Source organism: Chiloscyllium plagiosum, chromosome 22 (assembly GCF_004010195.1).
Source record: "Chiloscyllium plagiosum isolate BGI_BamShark_2017 chromosome 22, ASM401019v2, whole genome shotgun sequence".
Taxonomy (NCBI): Eukaryota; Metazoa; Chordata; class Chondrichthyes; order Orectolobiformes; family Hemiscylliidae; genus Chiloscyllium; species Chiloscyllium plagiosum.
In genome coordinates this window covers 30,922,814-30,934,621 of record NC_057731.1, presented here as the reverse complement: position 1 = coordinate 30,934,621, position 11,808 = coordinate 30,922,814, and the positions used below count along the sequence as shown (strand labels likewise).

The following is an 11,808-nucleotide window of genomic DNA, read 5'->3' as shown; positions in this document are numbered from 1 at the left end:
TGTGCAAATCCAGTTTTCCCATTGCCAAACATCTTACTAAATTTGTGCAAGAATGACATATTTTCATGATTCTCCCTCATAGCCACTTTAGCCACTTATGATAGCGATCTTACTCCAGTAAAACTGAAATCAATGGGTATCAGAGGGCAAACTCTCCACTGGTTGGAGTCATATCCGACATATAGGAAGATGGTTGGGGTCATTGGAGGTCAATCATCTCACCCCAGGACATCTCTGCAGGAGTTCCTCAGGTTATTATCCTAGGCCCAGCCATCTTCCACCACTTCATCAATTATCTTCCTTCCAACATAACATCAGAAGTGGTCATGTTTTCTAATGACTGCGTAATGTTCAGAACCATTTGCTATTCCTCAGATACTGAAGCAGTCCATGTTCAAATGCAGCAAGACCTGGACAATATCTTGACACTTAATTGTTTCTCATTTTAATTATTCTGTGAACCTATGATAAATCAAACGCTGATGTTCGATTTTCAATAACATCTTTTCTGTCGGATAGATATCAGTTTAGAATAATTCATCTGGTACAAGGAACACCCCTTAAATGAATCTATTGTGAAAATTTATACACAATTACAATGTGCAAATGTCACTTACAGAATTTCACCAAAAGTCAATCTTACTCTATCATCGTCATCCACAGATATATACCAGATACACTGTGCATTATTTGGATAGTGTTGTGGGTAATTGGGGCTGGCAAAAGATCCATCGTCATCATCTAATCTTCCTCCACATCGTACACCTGACAATCACAATGACATGAATAATAAGTAGCATAAAAAAGGCAGCATACTTGTCTTTTAATATTTCGAATCTTCCTGAGAATTTGTCCCATTAGTTCTGTACAACTTGATGAGTAATGTACCTCATCCAACTACTGAAGATCTTATTTGAGATTTGACAGTGGGATCCTCCCAGTTATTGCTGGGGAGGTTGCAGCAAAGTTTTTCCTTTTCTACCATTCACATGGCAGTCCCAGCACTTCCATTGGATGGAGGTTAGATGAGAACATCTTAGTTTGTTTTCGCCTCTTTCTCAGAAGTGCTGAATTCTTTATTAATTTTTATGATGGAATAGTTGGTCAGACTTACTTATGTAAGTCAAGCACAAAGAGCATCAAGATGTACTATAAGTTACCACATCTATTTTAATCTACTTGACTCTGGATTGAAAATGTGAAAGGGACAGTGCTTTAAAAGGGGACACTTGTGCAAGGAATTGTTGTAACATGACAAACGAAGTGAAGCTAATTGATGCACAGAAAATAAATATTTTCTGTAGGACATTGGGCCAGATTTTGCAGAGGGTGGCAATCTCACACAGATCACCTCTCCAGTCCTTTCTACTTTAACAAGGGTTTCTGAGAAGAGATCCCAAATTAGAATGGTTCTCAACCTGAAACGAACATGTTAATTAGAAAAAAAATCAGGCAAGGGCACACTAGAGAATATGAAGAATTAAATTGTGTTTATTCCAATGCAAGGTGTCTTACAGTAAGGCTGAGGAACTCAGTGTATGTATGGGAATGTATGATTGGGACATCATAGCTATTATGGAAACATAGCTGAGGGAGGGACAGGACTGACAGCTCAAAGTTCTGTGGTTTAGTTGTTACAGGAAAGAAAGAAAGGGAGGCAAGACAGGAGGAGGAAATTATGTTTTTGATTAAGGAAAACTACGCTATACTTAGAGAAGATATTTCTGAGGGATCGTCCAGAGAAGCAATATGGAATTCAGAAATAAAAGGGGACGATCATATTAGTGGGATTGTACTAGTCAGTGGGAAATTGAGAAGCAAATATATAGAGAGAGCTCAGGTATATGTAAGAATAGGGGATTTTAATTTTCCAAGCATAGTGTTAAGGGCTTGGATGGTGAGGAATTTGCTAAATACATTCATATATCAATATGTAGATGTATCTACTAAAGAAAGAGCAAAACTTGACCTTCTCTTTGCAAATAAGGCAGGGCAAGTGACTGAAGGGCTAATGGGGGAGCACTTTGGGACCAGTAATCATAATTCTATTTACTTTTAAATAGGTATGGAAAAGGATAGGCCTTGTCTAAAAGTTAAAGTTCTTAACTGGAATGAGGCAAATTATGGTGGTATGATAGTTATTTTTGTGAGGGGCCCGCAATTCCTTCCCTAGTTCCCCACAATATCCTGGGATACACTTGATCAGATCCCAGAGATTTATCCACCTTTATGTTTTAAGAACCTCCACACCTCCCCTGCTGTAATATGAACTGTTTTTAAAACACCAATATTTATTTCAGTAAGTGTTCTAGCCTCTATTTCTTTCTCTACATTAAAATTGATGCAAAATACTTATTTAGCATCTCTTCCAAACATAGATGACATCATTGATCTTTAAATGACTCTAATCTCTCCCTAGTTGCTCTTTTGATTTTAATGTACTTGTAGAATCCCTTTAGATTAGCCTTAACCTGATCTACTAAGTTCCTTGATTGGAGAAAATTGTCCGCAGGTAAAAGGACTGGCAGGTTGGAAGGCTTTCAAAAGTGAGATAACGAGAGTTCAGAGGCATTACGTTCCCGTTAGAGTGAAGGGTAAGGCAGGGAAGAGGTGGGAACAATGGATGAATAAATACCTTGAGGCTTTGGTCAAGAATGAAAAGGAGTCATATATTAGGTGTAGACAACGGAAAATGTGAATCTCTTGAAGACTGTAAGGCGTGTAGGGGCATTCTTAAGAGGGAAGTCAGGAGGGCATAAAGGGATTGTGAGATAGCCCCCAATTCTTGCCCCTTGGCTGGACAAGATACAATAATCATAGCCAATCCCCTTGATCAATCTACCTGGACAACCCCATCAGGGATGAGAAGTGCATCTATTTCTGTACATCTCCCTGTGGTTAACATTAACCTCTGGACTGGTAGCTCTGGAATCATGGGGCTGACTGTGACCCAGTCCCTGGATGGCAGACACACAGGCCCCCTGACTAAGCACCCCAACTGAATACCTGACTGTGGCCAAGCCCCTGTATTGGTATCGGAAGCTGCCCTTGACTTACCGTGTCAGGACACCCTCTATGGATTCTGAGGAAGGATCACAGGATGCAAAATGTTAACTCCACAGATGCTGCCAAACCTGCTCAGCTTTTCCAGCAATTTCTGTTTTGCACACTCTGTGGAAGGTGTTTCCATGGACTTCAATGGGAACCTCTCCCCTTAAACTGAGACACGCTGCTTGCTTGCTGCACAAATAGTCTGTTTGCTACATAAGCTGCTGGCCTGTCAATCAGGTGTGAGATTGATGTAGCAATGTGCCAAATGACAAGACATCCGCCCCCTTGACTGAGGACTGCTTACCAAGGAGACAAGCTACATGGCTCTGTAACTGTGATGAGAGGCAAGGCAGGATGCTGTGAGCATTCATATAGATGCCAAGTGAATGAGTACCAACAAAGCAGTGCTGAGGTGCAGTCTCCTCCAATCTATGAGCTGGGTGAGTGCCCCATGCACAAAGTGGCCGTATGGCAGCATTGCAATGATAGATGCTGATGCACCCCGAAGAGAAGCTTGAAAGTGCAGAATCATCCTGCAGGTGGATCAGGGAGGTGGCATGATGTTTCTGCTTGGCACACCTTCCTCATTCCTAAAGAAGGGCTTATGTCCGAAACGTCGATTCTCCTGCTCCTTGGATGCTGCCTCAGCTCTGATCTCCAGCATCTGCAGTCCTCACTTTCTCCTGTTTCTGAGAGACTGCAAGTTGTTGAATGCCATGCTCTAGGGATGGGGGCTGAGTGCAGCCTCTTCCTGGAAGGGTGACCCAAGACATTATTGTCGGGCATCCAAGATGATAAAACTGGGGCATCAAGCAGAAGTCCCCATATTAAGATTCTGCCCTGAATCTCTATGTTACATTTCCTCCTCAAATGTGTGAAAATGAATTCTATACTGATTCAGAGAGGATTATTAATAGTGGAAAATGGATTATGATTTTTAAATGATCACCCATACACTATGACTTTGCCTAATTTTCATTACTGGCATCTGTTTACTTATTTGCATATCTGACCTATTTACCACTCCAGTATGTGGATCAGCAGCATTTGTATAACGTCTAGAAATGCTAATTACAAGTGCTTTGGTGTTGAGCAACTGATGAATATTCAGAACTGGGCTCACACACAACAAACGATCATTTGGTTAAAGGGGCTATTACAGAATTAAAATCTCATAAGGAGAATGTTGGGAAAGGGAAGTTTGAAGAAAAACAAAAATATTTATCTTGATGCAGTAAAATTATCTTATTTTCACTTTTTCATTATTTCCTGCTAGTGTACATTTAAACAGAAATGAGAAATGTAGTTTCTTTACCTGAAAATGATCCACTGTCACCTATTGAAAAAAAAATTGTAAGTAAATATTCAAATACACTATTAATTGATCAAACATAAATAGTGATAAAATATAGGATTGATTTTAAAAATGTAAGCTTTATATTTAGAGCATCCTAATAGCATTACACTTCTCTGGTCTATAAAGCTGCTAAATTTGATAAATGCAGCCAACGTTATTTGAAAACCCTAACAAGACTTTTTGTCTGCTCCTTTCTTCTCCACAAAGTCAGGTGCTGAAGTGCTGCTGTGTTACTACAGCTATGATTAGTCAACCATAGATGATAAAATCTATTGATAGATTCCAAGGGAATTGTAGTTTTTCTAGAATGTATTAATCAGCAAAGTTGATATGAACTCTGACAATTCATCTGTGTATGTAAAGGAGAGATTCATTTTGGAATATTCAAGTGAAACCATCAGACATTGTGCCAACTGAAATTATGGTAATGATAGAAAATTAGAAAATAAACAATTATAAATGAGACAATAGAAGAGCAAAAAGTCAAAAATGAAAACTTCTTTCAATCTCTTATGCATTTCTAATTCTTACAGAAAAATTATGTATTTTCCTAGATTCACCCATTGTTCTGATACAGTCACCTGAGAACCAGTTGCCAAATTTACTGATCTCTGCGAGGTGCAATTAGCAAAATAAATAGCAAAAATAAAATGTTTTATTTTTAGAAATATTAGAAGATTTACAATGTGGACAAAGGCAATTTAGTTTACAAAAAAAAATCCAATTAATCCCACTTTCCATTCCTTGATCCACAGACCCGTAGTTTACAATTCGAGTACACACACAAATATTTTTAAATGGAGTAAGGGTTTCTGCCACCATCAGCTTTTCAGGTAATGAATTCCAGATCCTCCACAACCCCCAAAAGTAAAAATAATTTTTTCTCAACTTCCCTCTAAACCTTTCTCCAGTTGCTTTGAATCTATACTCTTTTGCAAATAACAAATCTAATAAGGGAAATTGTTCCTTCCTGTCCGCATAATCAACTCTTTATATCTTTAAATCTCTCCACAGCCTCCTCTGACCATGACTGTCCCATGCTGATGTGTATTTCTAGTATTTTCAATTTTAATTTTCAATGTCCAGTATTTGGAGCACCTCACTCTTGTATTAGTGTGCTTTCATAATCTGTACACGTTTTGGGAAACAAGAAATTTGAAGGTGTTGTAAATGGTAATGGCTGCCAAACATCTTGCTTTTTGATGATTGATTCAGTTAAGGTGAAACATAATAAATGGAGCACCATTGCCGAAGAGTGTGGTGCTGGAAAAGCACAGCCAGTGTAACTCATTCAGTGATTCCTCAAAGCCTGTTCAGCATTCACTACAAAACAGGAATGCATTGGAATACTCCCCACTTGCCTGAATGAGTGTGAGCTCAACACCACTCAAATAGTTTGACACCATCCAGAATTGGCACCTCATCCATCACCTCCAATATTCACTCTCCCTATAACTGAAATCAGGGCAGCAGTTTGTACAATTTACAGCATGCATTCCACCAACTCACCAATGTTCCTTTGACAGAATCTTACAAACCTGTGACCTCTGCCATTTAAAAGGACAAGCTAAGTAGATGCATTGGATCACCATCACCTATTAGCTCCCTTCCAAGCCACACACCATCTGCTCTGGAACCATATAGCTCTTCCTTCACTGTTACTGAATCAAAATCCTGGGGCTAACTCCTGAATAGCACTTCAGATATACATACAGCATATGAATTTCACTTCACCACCACTTTCTCAAGGTCAGCTAGAGATGGGTAACAAATAATGGATACCCACATGTTGTGAATAAATTCTAAGTTAAACCAAACTATCCTGTTTAAATCATATTCAACAAAATAGAAATTTACCAGGTTTACTTTCGAACAGTGCCCGGGAGTAGTAATTTGCAAGAAAGCCAAAACTTGTTTTCTGGTAATCAGAGCTAAAATAAATGGTCATAGTATTGGATGATGATGTAAATGAGTGGTTTGATCCCGTACATATTGTTGCAATCTTAGGAGAATTTATTGAAGGTCCATCGTATATTGCAACATAGTCATGGGCACAATCTGGTGAAACCTCTAACCTGGGGAATGAATGATCAAAGATAGAATTATTTTTTTCATTAAAGCAAGCAGCAACATAAACACACAGACATACAGCCACAGTTAGGAGACCCCATGTATTCAAACGATAAAGAAGCATAAAACAAACACAGCCCAACCTTTACACAGATCAAATATAATTTATCTTAACATGGATACTTACCTAATTTGTTTAACTTTTATTTATTTTTCCATGGGATGGAACATGACTAGTTAGGCCAGAATTGGTTGCTCATCCCTCAGTGAGTCAATCACATTGGTGGGAGTCTTGAGCCACATGTAGACCATGTAATAATGGCACATTTCCACTACTAGGGGTCATGAGTGAACCTGATGTGTTTTTGTAGCAATTAGGTGACCTTCCAATTCCAGGATTTTATTCAATTCCCATGTCACCATGATGGGATTTGAACCCATGTGTAAAGCACATTAGCCTGGAGCTCTGGATTACTCATCCGGTGTCATTACCACCAGGCCACAACCTCACACTGCCTCTAACCATCTGAGCAAATATTGCTGTAATACTTTCTCTGATATTTAATGCAATTTAAAAAATATATTTCTAGCTATAATTTCTATCATTCAAGCGTGGCCAAATTCTTTCTACTTCTAAATTTGCAGCAACATCCTTGGCATCATCATTGGTCCCATGATAAAATATTTACATTCATTGTAAAATTATGAATTAAAAATCAGGCACAAAGGAATTTCCACCACTCTTCAGGCTGTTAAAAAGATGTTAAAAAAATGACCTACAAATCAACCACTACCGTTCTCCTTGAAAATGTATATTACAAATGAATGGAGTGAAAACGAAAGGTACACAGTTTGACTCAGGCATATTATTATATTTTAGTTGTCATTTTACATGGTTAAATAATATTTGCTAATAACTGATAGTCATTCTTTTCCCCAAGCAAGATATCATATAGCTGAGCAGGAATCAGCATCTTGCCTTTCTTGTACAGTTTAAAACCTCAATACTGATTATTTATCTGTAATGACTGACATGTTGAGAGGTCTTTACTGGCAATTTACCCCTTAAGCTTCAGTTAGTGTTCAGTTCTGGATGCCACATATCCAGAAAGATACCAAGGTCTCTGAAAGACTGAAAAGGAGATTCACGAGACCATTTAAGGCAAGAATTTGCATGACTATGGGGGACAAAAGGAAATTGAGACTAATTAATCAAGTCATTCAAGAATCCGTGACAGACATCATGCACCTAGTGTGTTAATTATGTGCTGTAAGATTCTATGGTCCTCCTATAATTTAGGGATACAGCAAACCAGAGTAGAACTGATTAGTGCATCATTCAGGCAAATCTCTCTCTGTCCTGAGAAATGTATGGAACACAGGTCATTCTGATGGCCCTGTATAGTTGGCAAAACAGTGAATCGTCTTTTCTGTGTAGTTGACATCAAATTTCAAAATGCCTCTTAGATGACTCCAACATGAATCATTGTTGGTCAATAGATATGTGTGATATCATTCACCATAGTAACAAAAGAATGGAAACACTGTCACTTACTGAAAGTCTATGAAATTCAATACTATTCTGTGCTGATCAGCCACCTGTATGCGCCAAATGCATACTATATTATCCGGATAGTGTCTTGGATAATTTGGGCTGTTAAAGTTTCCACTTACACTCCAAAAGTTCATTCCACATGCTGCTGAATCTAGTAACAATGATGAAAAATGTAAAGTTAGTAACACCAAAAAGGCTATTTCTGCCCTACCTTTACCTTATTCTGATCGCGCAAGGGTATCCTTTGATTTGCAGCAGTCACACTCTTCTGTCTCACTTGTCCAGCTGATATCTTAGTATCTTATTCAAACTTTAACAGCATAAACTGAGATAGCCTGTGACTATGGGGAGCACGGTATCATTTTTTATTCTCATCCATACATCTACAGTTGTCACAGGTTTCATTCGCTAAGACTGAGAGAACAAATTCTGATTGATTTTCATCTAGAAATCCAAAGATGCCAGATCATTTATGAATTATTATTCAGTAAAATAAGTGTCTGGCTCAGTTTTATAAAATGGACAGAAAGAAGGTCCATTTTAACCTCTCTTTCGCAATGAGTTGTGGCCTAACATACCTGGCCTAATAATCTGTGAAATCATTGAAGTCTATAATCAACAGTGGGGTAACTGAACACCTTGAAAAGTTTCTGTTAATTAGGAAAAGCCAGCATGAATTCATATCAGGTAGGTCGTGCTTGACAAGCCTCATTGAATTTTCTGAAGAGATGACTAAAATAATAAGTAGGGAATTGACTACGGCTATTATTTATATAGACTTCCAGAAGTCATTTCATAAAGCCCCATATAAGAAACCGTTAGCTAAAGTAGAAGCCCATGGAATTGAGGGCAAGTGGCTGAGAAATTAGTTGAGTAGCAGACAACAGAAAGTAGGGATATTTGGTAGGTACTCAAATTGGAAGCATGTGACAAGTGGTATCCCACAAGGAAAACAAAAATTGCTGGTGAGATCAGCAGGTCCGATTGCATTGGCCTAGTAGCATCTGTGGGCAGAAAGCAGAGTTAACATTTTGAGTGCAGTGACTCTTCAACAGATGTTGCTGCCAGACCTTCTGATTCTCGTTTTGATTCAGATCTCCAGCATCTGCAGTTCTTCATTTTATTTTAGTGTCCCACAAAAATCTGTATTAGGGACTCAATTATTCACAATATTTAGTACTTGCTAATGACACAAAGTAAGGTGACAGTGTGGACACTGTAGACAATAGAATAACATTACAAACAGTTACTCATAGTCTAAGTGAATGGGCAAAGCTGTGGCAGATGGAGTTCAATGTAAACAAGTGTGAGGGATCCACTTTAGACCGAGAAAGAATAGATCCCGGTACTTTCTACATGGTATGAAGTTAAATAAAGTGGCTGTCCAAAGACATTTGGGGGTTCAGGGCATGGATATCTAAAATGCCATGAGCAGGTGCAGAAAATAATCAAGAAAACTAATGGCATTCTGGCTTTTATATGTAGAAGGCTGGAGTATAGGATGCAGAAGTTATGCTGCAGCTATACAAAACTCAAGTTAGACACCACTTGGAGTATTGTGCATAGATCTGGACACCACACCTTAGGAAGGATACATTGACCTTGGGGGAGTACACCATAGGTTTACAAGAACGATACTGAGACTTCAGGGGTTAAGTTATGAGGAGACATTCTACACATTAGACCTCTGATGTCTACGATTTAGAATTAAAGGGTGATCTGATCAAAGTCTTCAAAATATTAGCAGGAAAAGACAGAGTAGGCAAAGATAAGCTATTTCCACTGGTTGAGGATTCTAGAACTAGGGAGCATTGTCTGAGAACTAGGGCCAGACCATTCAGGAGAGATGTTAGGAGGTACTTCTACACACAAAAGGTCGAGGATATTTGGTACTCTCTTCCACAAAAGTGGATCCTGGATCAGTAGTTAATTTTATATATAAGAAAGATAATTTTTTGTTAAAGAAAAGTATTAAGGGATATGGGGTTCGGCCACTGATCAGCCATGATCTCATTGAATGATGGAACAGGTTTGAAGGTGTTAATGGCCTACTCCTGTTCCTATGTTCCATGCTATTTCACTGTGGTGGGCTTCTCATCAGCGCAGGGATTTTCAGTTAGGTCTCAGGTTACTGTAAAAATTCTAAAGATACAAAAATGAGCTCTGTAGTGCCAGTGCCTGAGCATCCCATGCAGTTTCCCATGCTAGGTACGGAGATACAGTACACAATGCAATATATAAGCAGATAACATGAGATTTCTGATTGATGCACTTTGCTGAAACTCTCATGTGAGGACCCACTGAATGCCTCTGCTAATTACTCCCAGACAAACATGCTTTCAGCTACATGAGCAAAACCCAATCAGTGCTATTTATAGGAACAGGATCCAACCTGCAGATGAGGTACTTCAGATCTACTGCTGCTATTGGAAAATTGGTGGCATTCCTGGATCTGGATTTTTGAGATTTTTGTTTGGGGTGTATCTGCTCAGAGAGGGAAGAGAATTTTGTCACCTATCATCGGGAAAAGGATGCGCTTGCAGTGCCTTTGTAAAATGATCAACAACCGAAGTACCAACAGTAAGGTAAAGTTCTATGAAGAGATGGATTATCCACAGAAGGCCCTATTCACCAGAGGCTTTTCAAGAACATGGCCACCCTCCTCAGCTGATGTACCAATGTTCATCCATATGGAACATCATTTGGAAGAAGCATCACGGGCAGCAGGATTTCAATGTCCATCATCAAGCATGGCTTATGTGATTGCGCCTTGCTTAGTTTAAAAAATATGTAATCAGTAGTAATATTATTGACTGTAGATTCAGAATTTTTCTCAAATACTTTCCTTGTGCGTTATATTCACAGTTGCAATTTTCAAGTGAATTATTTTATTACTACTGCAGGAAATAAAGTTATTATCTAGAAAGAGGAACTATTGTCACCAGATTGACCCCCATTACTAGTACTATCCAGAACAATGAATACCCTTATACATTGTGTGGTCAACTATGTGAAGATGATGTTTGATGGATGAAAATTCTAACCTAAGAAACACAGATGCTCCCTGTGTCTGCATGAGTTTCCTCTGGGTGCTCTGGTTTCCTCCCACAGTCTAAAGATGTGCAGGTCATGTGAATTGGCCATGCTAAAATTGCTCATAGTGTTCAGGGATGTGTAGGTTAGGTGCATTAGTCAAGGGAAATGTGGAGTAATAGGGTGGGGGATTGAGTCTGGGTGGGTTACACTTTGGAGGGTTGGGCCAAATGGCCTGTGTCCACACTGTAGGGATTCTATGATTCTTTGATTCTATGAAATACCAGCGAGGACATTTAAACAGCTTGAGTTCTGCTAAGCCTGCACAAAGTTTAAGAAAAGAAATTGATAAAGACTTTTACTTTGGGAAGTATGAACATGCTGCATCCAGAGAAGTTTTGTAGATTACAGAGGAAGAGAGTCAATAGAGTGACTGACCGGAGAATCCATGTCCTCGTAAGGTTATTCAGAAACTTGGTGATGTATGAACTGAGAATTATTTTACCATTTTGTTCCACAGTAATGTTGTCTTTTTTCCTTCCTTTTGATACATGTGTTTTCTTTCCTTTAAATAAAGTTATCCTTCCTCCTTATTTCTTTTTTCTATTATTATTTCTAATTGTTATTTCATTATCATTAATAATTAGTCATTAAATTGGATTTTTAAAGCATTACCTGGGATTAAGTCACTCATTCCAGAATTTGGCTCTGATCCCAAGTGAGACTCTGAAAGATACCCTCA

The 11,808-nt window shown here is 38.6% G+C and overlaps 1 long non-coding RNA gene across 1 annotated transcript; it reads right to left on the bottom strand.

The window, feature by feature from the left end:
* Window positions 1-701: 701 nt before the first annotated feature.
* Window positions 702-6,383, bottom strand: LOC122560967. The gene is made up of 3 exons (XR_006314867.1): window positions 6,266-6,383; window positions 4,367-4,387; window positions 702-765 (listed from the first exon to the last, which is right to left on the bottom strand). It is a non-coding gene; the product is annotated as an uncharacterized LOC122560967 (long non-coding RNA).
* Between the last annotated feature and the right edge of the window lie 5,425 nt (window positions 6,384-11,808).